Source organism: Ochotona curzoniae, unplaced genomic scaffold (genome assembly GCF_017591425.1).
Source record: "Ochotona curzoniae isolate NIBS_2020 unplaced genomic scaffold, NIBS_Ocur_1.0 scaffold_2453, whole genome shotgun sequence".
Classification (NCBI taxonomy): Eukaryota; Metazoa; Chordata; class Mammalia; order Lagomorpha; family Ochotonidae; genus Ochotona; species Ochotona curzoniae.
Window position 1 is genome coordinate 26,275,776 of NW_024467094.1, and position 19,082 is coordinate 26,294,857.

The following is a 19,082-nucleotide window of genomic DNA, read 5'->3' on the forward strand; positions in this document are numbered from 1 at the left end:
AATTCTGCCAAAAATTCACAGCAAGTTTGTTGTAAACAATAGAAGGTGTGATATTTAGGAGATTTTGAAAGAGGAGTCCTCAAAATCTAAGTTATATAAAAGCAATTTATTGGAATGAATTGCCTTAAAATGAATGATTATTTCTTAATAATAGTCAAGATTTATTGCTTCCTGTAGGGTAAGGCACACTGTATTCCATTTTATGTGCTTTGCCTCATTTAATTATCATCTCAACCCCAGGAGGTATGGGCAATAATCATCATGTTTTTTACAGATGAGGAAACTTTGGGTTAGAAAATATAACCAAATTTGCATTGCCAGGTAATGAGGCTGGAAACTGAACCTCAGATTGTCTGATCCATGGGTCCAGGTGATTTGCATACTACCTGCCTGTGTGATAATCTTTGGGCTAGATGGATAGACATGCAAATGTATAAGATAAGTATCCCTGTATAAGTGAACCTCAGAATTTAGTGGATAAACTGAGCTATGGAACTGTAGTTGCAGAATTCAATAGCTTTCCAAGTTGACTTACTTTAAAAGGCCAAAGAACCTATTATTGTATGACTGTGGTAGAAGCAGCTGCTCTGCTGATTTCAGTGATTTAAGTACAAACGTCTTCATCTTAGATGTTTTTACTCTAGAACCATATTTCATGCACTTCCCCTTTCTTCTCCCTCTCTTCATCTGTAACTGTGTCAATGCCTGGGTTCATGGTGGTGTAGCCTCTTGTCAGAAAGGGTCAGAGAGAGGAACAGCATGCTGTATGAAGCTAAGTGCCTTCCCTCTGTAACTGCTCAATAAGCACTTACTCAGAAAATGCTGAGACTGTCTAGGCTGTGGTTGTGGATGGACAGACATTACATGTCGCTATCAGATTGAACATTTAGGGTGTATATGATTCCCTGACCACCAAGCTAGGGGCTGCATCTTCAACAAACGGCATCCAAGCACTCTGCTCCTTGGTTTTCATTGCTGCTGTTCACTGAGTTATTGCTCAGCAGCGCTGTTGACAGATGGTGTAAGTTGCTCATTAAATCAGAATCCTCCCCACATCCAGAGCCTCAGGCATGTCAGAAGGCAGACTTGGTGATGTTTCCTGATGCTGAATGGTCTGCAGCTCTGGAGCATAAAGATAAATATTCTACTTCATTGTGCATCCACTAACTTAAGCCTTACTGGTTTTGCTCCCTTCATTTTGACAGGGTGCATTTAGAAAAGTGAAGTGAAGTGCTCTTAGGCACCCAGCTCCTCCATCCATCACTTTCTCTAGTACTTGGCCAGACTGGCCCTGTTCTCTGAAACTTGTCTTCCTAGGACATTGTATGCAAGTATTGGTGACATACAATGTCATGAACCAACAAGAGCTCTTGCTAGTCTAGAGTTCAGAGCATAACTTTGCTACTAAGGCAGAGTTTTGAAGGACTCATTTTTCTGAAGAGCTTGTTGGAGGAAAAGACAAAAATGTGTGCAATGAGGCAGCCAAATAAAGCCAGTGTGGCTATAGCACAGGCCATAAGTATTATCATAGAATAACCATGTTAACCAGTTTCATATTTATCTTAAAAGCAATAGAAAGCCATGAGAAGGCCTTGGGTTGGAGTTTTTATTGGGGATCCCAATTTCCATTTTAAGAGGATCCCACTGGCTCTAGAGTTGGGGAATTGACAAGAGTGAGGAAGTGAGAGGGTAGAGGGTAGAGGGCAGGTGATCCTGAGGGAGGCAGTCTGTAGGCTTTATAGGAAGTCTGGGACTGTGACAAGGGAACCTGATGGAAGTGGTGGTGCATATGGAGAGCAATGGACAGAATGCAGCATTGGTCAAAGGACATGGGTTCACAGAGCCCGGTGGGTTGACAGAAGTGGAAAAGAATGTGGAGACAATGTCCAAGGCTCTGGCACATGAGCTTAGTATGGTGGCAGTGACATTCCCAGAGCAAGAACACAGTGGAAATGGGGATTGTCATGGATGTTCTGGACTCAGAGAATCACAAGACACCTTGAAGAGGAAAGGAAGCTGAAGAGTTAGTGCAAGACACAAACATCAACCAAGGAAAAGAGGTGGCAGTCCCTTCACCCAGAGAATATAGCAGGGCATAAAAATAAACAAACCTATCATTACTTTTCTTAACTAATGTTGACAGCACTTTTGTACTAGCTGCTATTGATTACTTAGTAGATGACTGACCTTTACAATAGCTTTCAAGTCTTAACAATCATTCGAACAGATATCATTTATTATCCTTATAGATCGGAACAGGCTGAAGCACGAAGATAAATAATTTACCTGACGCTAGAAAGTTAGCAAGGGAATAAGGTAGGATTCAACCCCAAGTTTTTGTGACTCAAACAAATATATAATTCTAACACTCAGGGGACAATGTCACACACAAAGGACAAATAAGTAGGTTCAGGTTTAGAAAGATGTGAGTTCAGCATAAGGTACTGAGATAACGAGGAATCTGGCGAGAGGTCAGATTTTATTTTTATTTTAAAACTATTTTTATTTTAAAAATAGTTATTGGAGAAGCTAATGTCTGTTGGTTTTGAATGAGGATGTATGTACCAAGTTTTTGAGTGCAAGCACAGTAGTTTGAAGTAGGGAGCAAATCAATGCGATTAATTACATATAAAGAGGAACCTGGAGGGATGGCAAAGGAGGTAGCTCATTGAAACATCCTGCCTTGCAGTCTTTGATTACACTTGTCCAGTGAGATTAAACTCAAGCATTTAGCTTGGGCCACATGACCAGCAGGACCTGGTGAGGCAGGTTTGTAGTTCTGCTTGCTGTCTCCCCTCTACTCTGCGCATCCACCCTAAGCTCCATCCTACCTACCTTTCCTCCCTCCCTTCCTTCCTTCCCTACTTTCTACTCTCCCTTCATTATTCCTTCTTCTACTACATTTCCTTCCCCTCCTTCTTTTTCTTCTTTACCCAATTTATTCTTCATTAACTGTTCAATGATTGCATTATGACTATTGTCAACCAATCAATAGCACCTGCAAATTGAGCACCTATTATGTGTCTGAGCCTGTACTAAGTCTTGGAGTTATAGAGATGAACATTGTGAAGGGAATGATGGTGGCTCTAATAACAAGTGGTTGGTAGTTTAGTGCTTTATATTTTTAAATATACTGTCATAAAGGCTGTGTCAAATGAAAACAAACCAACAAAGGGCATAGCTTTGTCTAAATCAGGCGACCTTTAAGCTTGTTAAGAACAAGTAGAAATTTTTCAAAAGCTTAGAGGCATTGGGATTTCTGGCAGACAAAATAATATGTACCTAAAAAAGCAGTAAGTTCTTGCAGAATGGAAAATAGTGTTCCGCAAATATCGACTTGAGCAGTTTCTGATATGTGACAGTTTTGTTCTCTTGCTACCACCTTTTTCTTCTCCTTTCCAAAATCCCAAAGCATCTTCTTCCACTGTCTCTTTCCTGCCTCCTTTTGCCTGTTTGCTTGCTGATTCTGTGGATGGAACTCTTCATGGCACATCTCTGACAGTCTTCCCCCTGCTTTGCTAACCACTTTAAAGGATAGACATTTAAAAGCCTTCTGTGAATCCCCTGCTATGTTATGGCTCTCGTGCTGTGTGAATCTACACTCCCTGCTCAGAGGACGGGTGCCCCACTGCTGGGGCCCTGAGGATCCGAGGCGTCCCTCAGAGGTGTGCTCCGTGGGCTGTGCTGAATGACAGTTTGGCTTCCATTGCCCAGGCTGAGTCACCTGCTGTGTGCCTGCCTTCAGCAAAGGGCACAGCACCAGATTGCCTGCTCACCTACAGGGTGAAGCCAGGATGGGACAGAGAAGCAGCTGTAGACAACACGGATCAGGGCCAGCCTGCCTCCAGCTTTTTCTTACCATCAGTATCACATGATTCCTACCTGCTGTGGTTCTCTGAGTCACTCCTGAGCAAAGGTAGGGCTGACTTAAGCTCTCTCACCCTAAACACTGGGACTTGCTTGAGTATATCCTTGCTGTTTGCTGTGGTCCTATGTCTCAGCTGGGATGAGGAATTTTTTCTTATGTCTGAGACTATTGGTACTGCTGAGGGACCTCTCTTTCTGTGTCTGCACATTTGTGCTATAAAAGTCTAAGGAGGCACCTTGGTATCTCTGGGCTTAGAACCTAAGGTCCTCATCCTTCAAAGCATCTGGACTCAGACTACCAGAACCTGTTTACCATGAGCATAAGAGTGCACCTGAATCTATTTGGGTGGGACTCAGGATGCCAAACTTGGTTGTATGTTCCCTGTGGGATCAGTGTAATGCACTGAGCTGTAAGTGAGTTCACTCCCAGCTTAGCATGTGCACAGCTCACTGTTGTCCCTCCAGTCCCATAGCATTTGCCACACTGTACAAAATGGTACCCAATGTGGCATTGGTGGAGCTCTGGATATGCTGGCTCTTAGGTCTGGGGACTACCCAGACCTATTGTGGGTGGAACCTGTGGAATGCCACATCAGTACTGTTTTCTCTGTGGGGCCAGTGCAATGCACTGAGCCAGAAATGAGTTTGCTCCTGGCTTGGCACATGCACAGCTTGCTGTTGCACTTTAGATTCCTAGGGGAATGGACCATAAGAAAAATGGCTTCTGGTGATGGGATTCAAAACTGCAAATGCCTGGAGGCTCTGGCATGCAAGTTAGCTCAGGAAGGATACTGCAGTGAGTGATCCAGGAAGGCCATCATCAGATTCAGCTTGGGGCCACTCAGTGTTCTCACATTGCATGGGAGAAATTGGGTGAGGTTTGATGGTATGGAACTCTGTCTTTCAAAGATTATTGAGTTCCTCTTGTGTTTGAGGTACTATATCTTTGAAACAGTGGAGGAGAGGTAACTCAGCTACACATCTTTTGGTGGAGAAGCTAGCAGTTTAAAAGATAAGATAAATCCTATTAACAAATAACTAACAGCAGGGAGAGAGCAGTGCCTGCTACGAGAGAGGCACAGATAATGAAGGCTGGCAGCTCACAGTCCCACAACTGGCTTTAGAATCACCTAGTCCAGAACAGATTTCTGCTTCACTGCTTGTTGGATCTTGAGTAGATTCTTGTGCCTCTTGGGCTATAACCTCATTTGCAATATCAAAGAAGCATCTACCTCAAAAAGTAACATCGCTGATCAACTGAGAGGATACATGCAGGAGGTTGTCACTTAATAAATGGTACACACTGTTAAATCCAGTGGACTGAGTCAACTCAAAGAAAGAGAATGTCTGACACCAAAGGTGCAAGGAAAAGCAGTGAGAGAAACAAACAAAAGAACAAAGCAAAAGAAAGGAGGAACTAATTCTAGTGAAATGAAAAGGGGAAATTTTTGCCAGATAAGCTCTTTTGCCCTCTTGGGATTTACCTGCTGAATCAATATAACTTCCTAAGAGCTAGATTATTGGCTGCTTTCCTACCCAGTTCATTTCTACAATAGCATAGGTATTGCCTTAACTGGAACGGATATTGTGTGTGAAAATGTAAATTGGTACTGTTACTGGAGAACAAATCTGCAGTGTCTGTTAAGTGTCTGCATTTATTTTTTTATATGGACAAAAATAGGTGAATGCCTTCAAAGCCACAATTACACTGCTTATTGTATTTGAGAAAATGTTCAAGCATGTGTACTAGAAAGTAAATGTCCCAAATGTCTATCTATCTACAAAGAATGTGGTAGATAAACTCTTGTGGATCCATGTAACACTATGCAACACAGTAAAAGACAGAACCTTCTCCCCCTGTGTAGTGAAATATCCAGGACATACGCTATGAAACGGACTTGCTAGGCAATGCATATGATGTGCCACTTATAGAAAATGTTCATGCATGTTTATATTTGTAATTACATATTAAAAAGTCTAGGAGGACACACACCAGATTGATAGTAGTAATCATTTAAAGAAAAGGGGACTAAGCAAGAGGAACTTGAACATTCTTGCTATGGAGTTATTTGAGCATATGCTCACATCATATCACATTGTTGCAGAGATCCATAAGTAAAATAAAGAGCCTGTGTTCATCTCTTTTTGATTTATTCTGACAACTGACCTAGCATCTTTCAAAATGATGAATATGAAACTTTCTTTTGCAAGTGCAATATGGAAAACATGTAATTTTGTTAATTTCATGTGCTAATCCTTTATAAACAGTGTACAAAATTATATTCTGTCATTTTGAAAGAATTTGCAAACAGTTGCAAAATCAAATTTGGTTCCTAAATTTCATGGGAACGATTGAATGTTCTCCCACAAATTACTGGCATCCCTGTATCTCCCAATAAAAATCAGCTACATAGAAAAAAATAGCATTTATATTGGATAGACAGTCCTACTTAGCTTATTTTCCAAGGTGCATATGAAAATGTATATTTACAATTTACACTTAGCCAGGGAGATTCCCATGATCTAAATAACATAAAGGAAACCATAGTTCTAGAAGTTGATGCACTCAAGTGTGCAATAGTACAAGTGTGACTATTCTGACTGTACATCCAGGTTGACCAGACAACAGGAGAGGACTGAAGTCGTCAGGCTGACAAGTGCTCATCTGCAAATTCCTAAGTGGCTGCTGGGTTTCTATTTTAATTCGCATTCTGGCTTTTGGAGAAAGCAAACACAGAGACCACATTGCATCAAATTAAAATGATCATAATAATGGTATGTTTTCAAAATACCTCCATATCCCTTCATATCTGAGTTGTATCTATTTAGAGCAGATCATCTTTGAACCATTTTATGATATTAGATTTCACAGCGATTAATTGTTTTTCAAAATAGCATGGACAATGTCATAGCCATGTTTTTTTTTTCCTCCTTATAACGTTGATTACTGCCACACATGGTGTTGCATGTTTATCATTTTCATTCTGGTCTGACTCCCCCACCTCCTGAAAGACAGAGACTTTGCTTGCTGTCTTCATTGGCTGAAATAATACTCAGATGCAGGTAAAAAGCATTTCTCAGACAGCTAGTGAATGAGTTAATGAACTGATGCATAAGACCTGAGCTGGAGTTAGCCCCTGGTATTGAATGTCTTCTGTCACATCAGTGACCCCAATCCTTAGAAAGTGGTGACAGCAAAGCTGGAGAGAGATTTCCAAATCAAGGAGAATGACCATGGAACATCTTCAGAGACAGACAGGGGATCCATCAAGCAGGAAACTGTCAGCTTGGAAATGTCAATCACTAAGTGTTACCACTCAGGTGAAAAGTGCCACGATGATGGAAACACTCAGGTATCTGGGAGGACGCGCACCACCTTTTGACTCAGGGGATGCTCTGGAAGACAGCAGTGTCACACCTGAGACTTCCTGGAAGACTAAGTCAGAATTTTCCTAGCAAATTGGATCAGGGAAACATGTATATAAGCAAACAAGCAAACTAAGGAAAGAGAAATTGCAAAATGTGTATATGGAAACTTGAAGTTGTTCAGTACAGCTGGAGAATAGTGTGAGAAAGGATCATAGGTATAAGAAACAGGAAAACTGAAGATGCATATAACAACCAGATTGTGAAGGGTCTGGACTGCCATACAGAAAGATCTGAACTTTATTCTGAGAGTTCCAGGAAGAAGTAACAATGTGTGGGCATAGCAGAAGAATCCTCAGTAAGAAAGTGTCATGAGTCATGTTGAAGCAGGCTGTAGGATGGGAAAGACTTTGCTAGGTAAGGGGATGTGAGGGGCATGCTGGAGGAAACAATATTTGAGGAGGCTTAGTGGAAGGAAAATGGAGGGCCAGAGACCCACCTAAGTCAGTGTAGTGTTAGGGGCACTGGGTGAATCATTGGGATGGAGAAAGAAGCTGGGGAGCGACAGAGCAACTTAGCAAGCCTTGTGTGTAGTAGTACCCCTCACTCCTTGAGATACTTTCAGGTTCTCCAATGGATGCTTGGAACTGTAGGTGGCACTGAATCCTACGTCCAGTAGATTTCTTCCTATACATACACATCTAAGAAACGTCCACTTTTTCACTTCAGGGAAACACTCTACAGCTCTTTTTGTGCACATTAAAATTAGTGTCATCGCATCTCTTGTTTTATTGGGGAGGGCATTATTGGGTAAAAAGTAGAGACAAATACTGTGAATCTGTAACCAAGTCAGTCTGATAACTAATGTGGCTACTCAGTGACTAAAGGGTTTTTAGCATATACCCATACACTGCTTGGATATACTAGAAAAGGGGACAATTCATGCCCGGATAGGATGAAGCAGAGTGGCAGTAAAATTTCATCATGCTGCTAAAAACAGCATGGGATTTAAAATATGAATTGCTTAGTTCTGGAATTTTCAATTTTATGTTTTCAGATCATAGTCAACTGCAGGCAGTTGAAACTATGGGAAATAAAATCGTATTCCACACATTAAAATATTGAATTCCCCAGTATCATACAAACCATCTTGCATAGCAAGCCATTTATCTCAAATCTTAAGCAACTAGTGGCTATATGACCTATCCTTAGGTCCTTGGTTATATAAGAGAACTCTGTACACATATAAAGGTAATGAAAAAGTGGTCAGCTTCAGAAAAATCCAATATCTACAACTTATTAGGATCTAAGAATAACATACATATCAGTTCTTCATACATAGAATGTGACCAACAATAACTCTGGCCTTGCCTGCTTTATGGAATTGCTGTGAAGAACCAGCTAAAATTGTGTATGAGGAAACTACTCATGCTGGGACAAATTGCTTGCATAATGTGACATACAGGAAATAGAAAAGGATAAACGTAAGATTAGATAAGATAAACGAGTGTTGTCCACAATATCTGGTAACAGTTGTTCTGGACAAGCTACCTTCTTTTATTTTGAAGATCTATTTATTTGAAAAACAAAAAGGGGGGAGGGGACGGAAACAGGGAATGTGGGGAAATGTAATAGATTTTCCATTCACTGTTTCACTCCCTAAGTGGGCACAACAGCCTGTCCTGGATCAGGCTGAAAATCCAGGAACTCCATCTTGGTCTCCCACATGCAGGCAGAGGTCAAGCATTTGGAACATCTGCTGCACTCCCAAGTGCATTACCAGGAAGCTGGGTTGGAAGCAGAGGAGCCACAGAGCAAACCACCACTCCAATATGGAATGATGGCTTTGTAAGTGGCGGTGTGATGTGGGTGCCAAAAGCGGACACAATGCTGATCCCGTTGCCTTTTTGAAAAGGGGAACCAAGGCTCTGCTGCTGATAGGTCCTGTGTGTCTTAAACTGTAGTTCTTCAGCCTTGGCACCTTGAAAAGTGTATTCCATGTTAAAACAATGGTGAAGGAATAAGGAACTCTCACACATCTGTTTGTTCGATAGTTACTGAGGCTGTCCTTGGAGGCTGTTGGTACACACAGGTGATTCCTGCGGCTCAGGGAGCTTACATTCTAGTAGATAAACTTTGAAAAATATCTGGCATGATCATTTTCTTAACAAATTATTTCAAGCTTCCATTAATGATCTTTGGTCTCTTGGTGTGCTTACCGTATACCTGTTAACCTCTGCGCATGAATGTGTGCCCAGAGCCTACCTGTTCCACTAGTTCTCTTTTAGATCCTCACACAACTGATTTGTTTGCCTCAAAGCGTTGATTCCCACCTTGCTGGTCATTGGGCTCCAACAGAATTTTGAGTCCTTGGTCGAATTTTAAATGAAAGCAAAAGAGTTTTTAATTTTTATGTAATATACTAAACTTACTTTTCTAAAAACTTGGGGTGGAAATAGTTTACCCATTGCTTCTTTTGTAAAATTCTTTGCAATTATTATTTTGTTATAATTTTTGAGACTTTCTCAGATTTCAAACTACCAAGAAGTTAATACCCCTGATGAAGCGGAAGCAGACTTGAAGATCAAGTGTTTCTGCCTTTGGACACAGTTGTACCAGTTCAATTGAGCAATCAAAGGTTATCTCTCATTGATCAGAAAATGTTATTGGTAAATATACATATATTGATCAACAAAATGCTGAACAGGATACATTCACAAATATGTGTATGAATGTAAAAAGAATTTTCAAAACCCAAGGCCTAATGCTAGGTGAAGGCAAATATTCTTTGACGGCACAAATACTGGAAATCACTGATTTTAAAGGACTTTATTTGTAAAGGAAGACTCAGCATTAAGCAGCAATGGAGAAGTTATTGGTGGATTTTCAATCACAATCTCTAGAAGAAAGGGTGCAGATTTGAAACTGAGAGAAATCTTTAAGCTGTGTAACAATGTTTAAGTAAGAACTTGCCATATTCCACTTGTACTAATTCTGGGGGTTCTGACATTAAAAAAAAATGAGTAGCCATATTTTGGAAGCATGAATCAGAAAACAACACCCTAGCTCTTTCTAATGATACAAAAATTATCAGTGATTTAGAGCAGGAAAAAATAAAGATTAAGTAAGCAAGGTGCTATCCTCAGGTACAAACTGATGCCGAACAAGCAGCCCAGAAATAAAGAGAACTGACATTTTAATGAGCAATTTTTAAACAGCTGTGTCATCTATGGGTTCTTACACAAATATGATTTTTTTTTTGTCTGTCTGGTTTTTGAGCTTTCTCTTGCTTTTCATTCTCTCCATGTTGTGTTAATGGCTGTTTTGATAGCCCTGATTGAGGTGTACATAAAAGGTTATTTGCTGTAGAATGAAAGGCAGTAAGAAGAGTATTTGTGGAAGACAAGCTGAATTGCTACTTCTAGTGCTAGAATAATAGCTGCTGCATTCTGAAAGATGCTCCAGAGGTTGCAGCAGCTTGAACAGGTCAAGGCTCCTAATGATCTGCCTCTTGCCTACAGGTTCCTGGAGGCCATTGGACAGGAGGGCAGCACAGGTGTGCAGCAGCTGAGACAGGCCTATTGAATAGGAAAAGGGTCTTCTTTTGGAACAACTTGTGCTGTGTGTTCTGAACTGCCAGTTGCTGTAATTGGCCTTGTGCTTTCTTAACAGTGATTGGAAGCTGATGTCTAGCATTTTGCCTCGGTGTATTTTATAGATGGGGGAAGGGAGAGAGAGAGAGCACCAAGAATGGTCTCCGATTATTTTCTCTATTTCAGATGATTGCTGCAGATGTCTACTCAGAAGCTGTCATTCTCTTTTCTTTCTATTTGAGATCTAGCTCTCGTGAAAATTGTGAAATTGATGTATGGTTCCATGTTTCTAGATACTGTAGAGTGATTTATTGAGAGCTATTCAGTATATTTTGTTCTGCACTACACATTAAAGCAGTAGATTTGGTTGTGTGCTAAGCAGTAGTCTTTTGTTTGTATTTCTTTTTAGCAATATCTCCTTTCACTTGGAACTTCCTGTTTTAATGCTGATGAGATAGTTTTGCAAATAAGAGCAAAATCAAGCAATTCTGGATGTTGTCCTTGTCATCTCATTTTGTCAAAGCAACTACCCAAGAGTTCACGTGGATGGATCCTTTGCAAATGCTTGCAAGGAACTTGGTGAATTTGCCATGATGTCTGCAGGAAAGAGAGTGATCCGGCCATTTTAGGCTACCATTCTTAAGCAAAATTCTAATACTTGAGCATTTTAGATACAAAACCGTTAAGGGCAAGGATGAGGAAGTCAGTGTTGGGAAATAGGATGCAAAGGGAGAAGCTGCCAATAGGAAATAGAAGGCATCCAGAGAATCATGCCACCACGCTCTGAACAGTCCCAACACCTGCACATGTCACCTGCAGGAAGTCTCAGGAGAAAGCAGAGCACAGCATTATAGGATGGCCGGGATGCAGAAGTTTAGTCTAGTTTTTAGAATGAAACATAGCAACACAAACATCAACAAGGTGTCCCCATCAAAGAAACACCAGGGGACTTTCAACCCAAAATCTGATAGGAAGAAGGATAAGATTAGAATCCAGGTAAAATTAGGTCCTTATGGTAAAACCAAGTGTGGGGCAAAATAACTACACAAAGCCAGAATACAAGACTATCAAATTAGTGGACTCTGATTTCATGTATATGCTTATTGCAGAGAAGGGCGCAAAGCTACCTCTCTATTTTGCTTGTCAAGAGACTACACATGTAGTGTTAGGGTCTCACAGTTTATATTTATTGGGTAATTACTATGTACTGAGTTGAGTTCTAAGGAGCCCACACAAATTAGCTCACTTGTCTCTACTGATCAGTTCCATACTATTCCTCCTGCCTCCTTTAAAAGATGGGCAAACTTGTGCTCAGTGTCTAGATAAGCAACTTACACATGATCCTAGTGTTGAGATAGGGATGGGAACCCATGCAGTTTGGTTTTGGAGCTATATCCCTCACCACTGTCTTACGGAGTCCATATAAGCAAATCACTGAATTACCAATGCTGCAGTAATCAAACAGTAGAAGTCTGGGTGTAGGTTTACTCTTGAATATCAAGCATGTCTGGGGATATGCTCCTTTCCCCAAATCTCGATGCCAAGATACTCGCCGTGACCTGGGGATGTGATAAAGAAACTTCAATCAGGGAACCAAACTAGCAGGTGTTACAGTCTGGTCTTTCCAGAATATTTTAAAATTCACACTGTTTAACCCGTTCATTCTAAGTTGAGGAGTATGGTGGGGCTGCTGTTGCCTGAATTCCATTACGTTCTGGCAACTCTTGCTTCCTTTGATGCTCTTCAGGACCCTACATCATTCCCACGTGTGGCTATAGAGTATATCGTGTTAAAACTTCACCAAACCCTATATCCTGATTTCCCTTCGCATCTTGGGTCTGACTTACAGATTTCCTCTAAATGCATTATATCTGCAGATGTTTGAACACAATTCTCAGTGATTGAACAACACATGTTATTAACAAGGGAAGTAGTTAACGAATGTTCATTTTAAGCGTAAACACCTTAAATTACTCGCTTGAAGTATAAATGTGTATTTAACTTCAGCGGTTTTGTCTTCTTTCAGTGGAAGAGCCATTTTCTATTTTTCTTAACACTTTCACATGTCATATGGATCTTATTCTCCTCGGAATGTCTATGATGCTAACTCACTGAAAGCATTTAGCAATTAATTACTTACTACATGGCAGTATCTTTCCCACTGTTGTCTTGTACTGTCCCTGAACTCATTAATTGCTATTTAACTTTTCATGGATTTGTCTTGTCTTCCCAAATGGATTAGTAATTCCATAAGATGGGATTCTTACATCATTGATTTTTCCAGAGCCTCTTTGGCAATGCCCTGAACATATGGGTGAGTGTGTGTATATGTGTGTAGTCAGAACTCTACATTTTTATTTTTGTTTTTGAATACTGGTTATAAATAAAATATGGTGTGAAGCAAACAGAGAGAGAAAGAGAGAGAGAGAGAGAGAGAGAGAGAGAGAGAATCCATATGAATTTCTCAAGCAGGTGAGTTAAAATTTTCAGTGAGTTTACCCCATATCTTATCTTCCTACCTTACAGACCCTGGGCTCCTGTGCACCCTGACTAGCTAATCTTTGTGAGCTAATAAGATTTCTTGGGAATTCAGGGTTGATGTTCTAAACCACAGCCCTTGGACTATACAACATTTTCAGAGCCTCTAATTGATTTTAAAGGTGGAAAATATATTATTAGATGGAAAAACAAATTTTCTTTTATTAGGATTGTAGGCCTATCATTGAATATTTCAGTAAGATATAAAGGAAGAGGATTAGGAACCTTTGCATCAGCTTTAGGCTGAACCATCTTTAAGGAATAACATGAGGGGATCTCATGGATGCTATGGAATACATAAAATATGATTCACAGGGAGTTATGGGAAAAAGATTTCCCAGAATAATCTATGGGAAAGGTAGAAGGTTATCAGTTTTCTATTGACACAAGAGTCAATGGCATCTGTGAGGGGAAGGAAAAATTTTGATCCTACTGTTTATATTCATGATAATTAGTCATTGCTGAATCATAAATGCACACTAGACACTGTTGTGAGCACTTTTAATCTGTGCCATCTTCTCATCAATCATAAGTTCAGGTGACATTAGTGTCGCCATAATGATAGAACCAATACTGAAGAATTTTCTCAAGGAAACATAACTGAGAAGTAATGATCCCATATTTAGTTCAAGAGGTCTGGCTGAAGAGTGTGCTCAGGAAATACTTTCTGTGAAGTGACACGTAGCACTATTGTACCCTCTTCAAAGCCTGAACTTCCCTTAACTTTTGTACCAGTAAGCTCATCATAGATTGAAAATGCACCTAATAAGTTTAACCTATAGAACACTCAAGTTTAACAGCACAGCAAAAAATAAGTATTAGTTGTTGGCATTCATGATTCCGTGGGTGACTGGCAGCTGTGGCTCACTGTCTTTCTTCCGCATCAGCAGATCTCTACTCAAGGAAGAGTTCGAATTCAAAGTATGACTTCTACTGAAGGAATATTGATTGCATAACATCTGTGCTTGCTTTAGCAGCAGCGCATATACTAAAATTGGAATGATACAAAGAAGATTAGCATGGCCTCTGTGCAGGGATAACATGCAAATTTGTGATTTCATAACATCTTACAGCCAAAAATCATAACTCAACCATCATAAATTTAGAACCATTTCTACAAAAAAAGAATTGGTCCCGCAACTTGATTGGCTACCCTTTAATTTCCAGTCACTAGGACAAAACTCAGGTTTCTGAAAGTGTCTGGGTAACTCAAAAGATTTGGAGTCAGGAACATTAAATGTAAAGTTGATAGTTGAAGAATTAATGCAAATTGTGGGGTCCAGCATGATAGCCTAATGGCTTAATTGTTGCTTTGTTCTTCCGGGATCCCAAATAGATGCTGGTTAGTATCCAGGCTGCTCCACTTCCCATCCAGCTCCCTGCTTTGGGACTGGAAAAGTAGCAGAGAATGACCGAAAACTTTGGGACCCTGCTTCCACTTGGGAGATCTGGAGGAGGATCCTGACCTCAGACTGACTCAACTTCAGCCATTGTGGCCACTTGGGCAGTGAACCAAGAGATGGAAATTCTTTCTCTATTTCTCTCATTCTATCTGGAAATCTGCCTTTCAAATAAAAATGCATAAAAAATCAATAAATCTTTTTTTTAAAAAAATAGTCCTTTACAAGACAGCTTGCGATTTTAAGATTGTTTCTAATGATGACCATTCCAGCCATCCTCTCCCCTTGCTTGGGATTTGTCCAAATGCAATCTAATCTGTGTAGGTACCAAGACCTGGACACATTACATATTCATGAATTTACTAATGGAGATGGAAAACCAAATATGGCCCCAGGAGATCCAGAAGGCAATACCTCCACAACTTTTATAATCTCTTTAAATATGAGTCCTTGCACATCAAGGAACAGAAAAAGTACATCACTTAAAAGTGCACCTGTCACTTACATGCTTGGCAACATGTCACAGTGAGTGGTGAAATATTATTAATTCCCCTTGCCTTCAAAGAATAATTCATGCACTTATAAGTATAATCTGCATCACAATGAAATATTTGGATGTAAGCGTAGGTGTAATTAATACCAGAAAATCTCTGAAATAAGGAAAGCAAGGAAATTAATAGTTAAGTCAGCTTCAGACATAATCAGTGTGCCAAGAAATTTAGGGATGCACTACAACCTTGTGTAGTCTTGGTAATTATGAGGGTCAGTGGAGGGAGGAAATGTGTATGCTGACTGCAAAACCTTTAGATCTGTGGGTGAAGCCAGAGCTACTCACACTGGTTTGGCATTGCATTCATAACTGGGAGTCCTAAATTCAGTTCAATGCAACAGTTGTTTGCTGAGTCCTTATAAAACAGAAATTCAAATCTGGAGATAGGATGAAAAAACATAATAGTGCATGGGTGTTTCTTCTCCCTTACATGGTTGCAGTAGGTCTTGGCTATTAGTAGCTTACAGCTGATTTCTTCAGAGAATTTTCCTTGGCCAAACAGGAGCTACCTGACCATGAAAAATACGTCATGGTCTTCCCTCACGGGATGTCATAAAGGCTCACTCCAAGGTGGGGTCATCTCTCTGCTGCCATTGGTTTCACATGAAGTCAGACAGAACTTAGCTACTATTCCAGCTTCTCCCTTTGCCCTATCTTGTTTCCCCCATTCCCTCTTTCCAGAGCCTTCTCCTTCAATTAAATCAAAAACACCCAGACCTCCTCACCAGGTCTTGCCTCAAAGACCCCAAGCTAAAACAGAGTGCTAGCACTTAATGCATCTGTTCCCAGGGGGAAAGGCATTCCTAAGGAATTTACTGTGTCTTATCTCACTGAATCCTTACAGTAACTTACAGTAACTCTTTCACTGTTGTAAATGAAGTTCAGGAAGATTGAGTACTCCAAGTCCTTCCGTTAGTGAACCAGCTTCCCGAGACAGGTTTGTCAGTACAGAGGCCTCATTTTATCCTGCTGCCTTAACAGAGTGAGACATCTGACCCTACAAGCTCTCTATCCACAGGAGCTTACACTGGGACGGGCAGAGAAGGCAAATGAAAAACTCTTATCCGAAAGATACAAAGAACGTTATGAGTATTCAGAGGATGGAGAGTTCACATCCAGGCGATAAGCACGACTGTGTCTACAGATGTTATCACATGCAGACACAGAGAATTTTTTTTTTAAGTCTCTGGTGTATTTTATGTTTTTATGTTTAGTATTTGCTGAGAAATCAAATGAATAAGATCAAGGGAATATAACACATAGTGATTTCATATGAGCACCTGAATGGCCTGGGATATTTTGGCTCCTGATGATGGAGACATCAGGAACAAAATCTCAAACTTCTTGAGGTAGGCCTTTCTTTGCTGCTTCCTTCTCTGTAACTGACTGATTCGAAGTCATGAAACATGCCTCTGATGGACTTACCCCACATCTTATATCACTAACCTACGAGAGTAGAAGTACACATGTAGAAACTCATGGATTTGGGACATAATTTGAAACCAGATATGATAGATTTTCAAGGACATGAGGCCTGAGTTGAACTCCTTTCCCATTGTTTTCCAACCCCATGGAAACTGGCCCTCATGGAAAACAGACTGTGATTGCATTAATTTGCGATAGAGGTTGTTCTCCAACTAGAAAACAAGCTGCAGATATATGTAGGATGTTTCCCCCAGAGTACAATGTTCTGGATGATCTTCACCAAATAGGGCTCTTGCTCTGGAAACAATCAGTGAAGGATCAAATCCAAATACTTCTTTCAGCATCATCGTTTAGATTTTTATGCCAATAATTTGTGGTTTCTTTGAATTTTGTTCACTTTGGGAAATACATAGGTACATACACATTTAATCCTAAAGCCCATAGAATGACTTGTATGTTTTCTCATAACATCTATTAAAGCCAGATTTTAAAGATCAGAAAATTGTACTTACGTCAGTGTGATTTGGTGCTTGCAGGAAAGACATACAGTTTTCTCAGTGTTTTCTGCGGAATGAGCCTAACCATGCTGCTGTCACCTGCTTTCCCATGCCATCTTTAGAAGAAAATGAAAGCACACATTTGAAAGGCCCAGTTGACTAAATGGCAGTTGATATACTAGAAAATGTTATTTTCTGTTTATTCTTAATGTCTGAATTTTTACTAATCCAAATCCTGGGCTAAGTCAATCAGTTTTACCTTCATTTCTGTGGCATTTTCAACTTCCCCTCCTGGTAGAAAAAGATGTTCCTCTAGCTTTGCCTTGGTCTGACTTTATTAAATGCTTTCAACATTCGTTTCAAGAGTGGAGGACTCCACTGTGCTAATGTCTGAGGAACTGTCTTCTTTGAACTGTGGTCAGGGACCAGGAAGTCAAGTGCAAAAGGAGTGTTGTGAAAGTTTGCTAATCACATGGCAGGACTACTTTGGGGAGGGAGTAGTCAGTGTTTGAAAAAATAAAAGTGCCTGCTGCATGGGTCTGCATGGAAGCCTGCAAGAAATCTGTCCTTGGGGTCTTGTATTGGAATTTTTGTGTGTTCTAGGCACTAAAAACATTTAGAGGTTATGCAAACTCCCTGTGGCAAAAAGCATCTCAGCTGCAAGTAAGAACAACTATCTAAAAATTAAAAAAAAAAAATTGGGGTGTGTGTGCATTTTTGTAGAAAAGAAAAAGAAACAAACAAACAAACAAAAGCAAGAACACCAAAAAGGCTTAATGGGAAATACCTTGTTGAAAGTTTCTCACTATTATTTATATGTACTTAGGCTTAGTAAGATAAATCAGAAAATCTGCATTCATAGTACCCTGGGGATTCTACCTCCTCCTTTATTTATAGCTAGAGTAAAGAGCAGGTGTATTTAGGGCACCTGACTACTGCCCCAGGGTGCCATTCCTATGTGGCAACAGCCTGAGAGATTGAAAGGGAGCCTCATCCCTGTTTCACTCCAGTCCTCTTTTATCCACACACAGGAAGATGGGGTGTCCTGGCTCCTGGCCATGTTATTCATAAATCACCAAATGTATGAAATCAGATCTCCTTTTAGGGAACAGAATATTAAGAAATGAAGCAGGCAGCTTTGCATTTAGTATGGATGGATCCATCGGCCATACTTAAAGCCATGCTTTAAAAAGCAGGGCTCAATGTAAAAACCTACTATTTGGTAAAACAAACAAACAAACAAACCAGCCTATATTTAAAGACTTGGTCAAAACCAGATTAAGTACTCCATTTTCTAGCCAGCAGAGGGCAATCAAGTTAGCACAATCTTTTGTGTATGTGCTGTTGGGCTCTCAATTAATGCACGGTTATGAATAAATAAAACAAAGCATCAAGATAACCTAAATGCTGTAAAAACAAACCCTTTAATCAATATCCACTAAATGAAGGAAACACATTTGCTTTATATACTGTAGTCATTCACCAAGGAGCAAATACAGCCTAGCCTGTAACAGTTCGTTAATGAAGTCCCAGAAATGGAGGCAGCTTGCTACTACATCACTTTCAGCGGTGTGTGGCTGTCAAACAGAAGACAGGCATGCGACTTGCCATGTGTTTTTGTAACATTTATAGAATTTTCACGTTAAGAATACAAAAAGCTATACTGAGCTAAAATGAAAGGACTTCATACCAAATGTGACGGGACATAGCTCTTAATTCATTTCTCACACCTCCCTCTTCCTCCCTATTCAAGTTTCAAGGACTCGGCAATAAATAAATCAGTAGTGGAGGATTCTACTTCCCTGGCCCACCACTTAAGCAGCATAAATCAGATCTGCTCTTGATC

The 19,082-nt window shown here is 40.2% G+C and overlaps 1 protein-coding gene and 1 non-coding gene across 2 annotated transcripts in view; both read left to right on the forward strand.

The window, feature by feature from the left end:
- The window catches only part of CA10 (carbonic anhydrase 10), a 398,895-nt gene that overhangs the window by 20,268 nt on the left and 359,545 nt on the right, over positions 1-19,082 (forward strand). The window lies entirely within an intron of this gene.
- LOC121170545 lies at positions 14,326-14,435 on the forward strand. Its single transcript, XR_005885977.1, has one exon. It is a non-coding gene; the product is annotated as a U6 spliceosomal RNA (small nuclear RNA).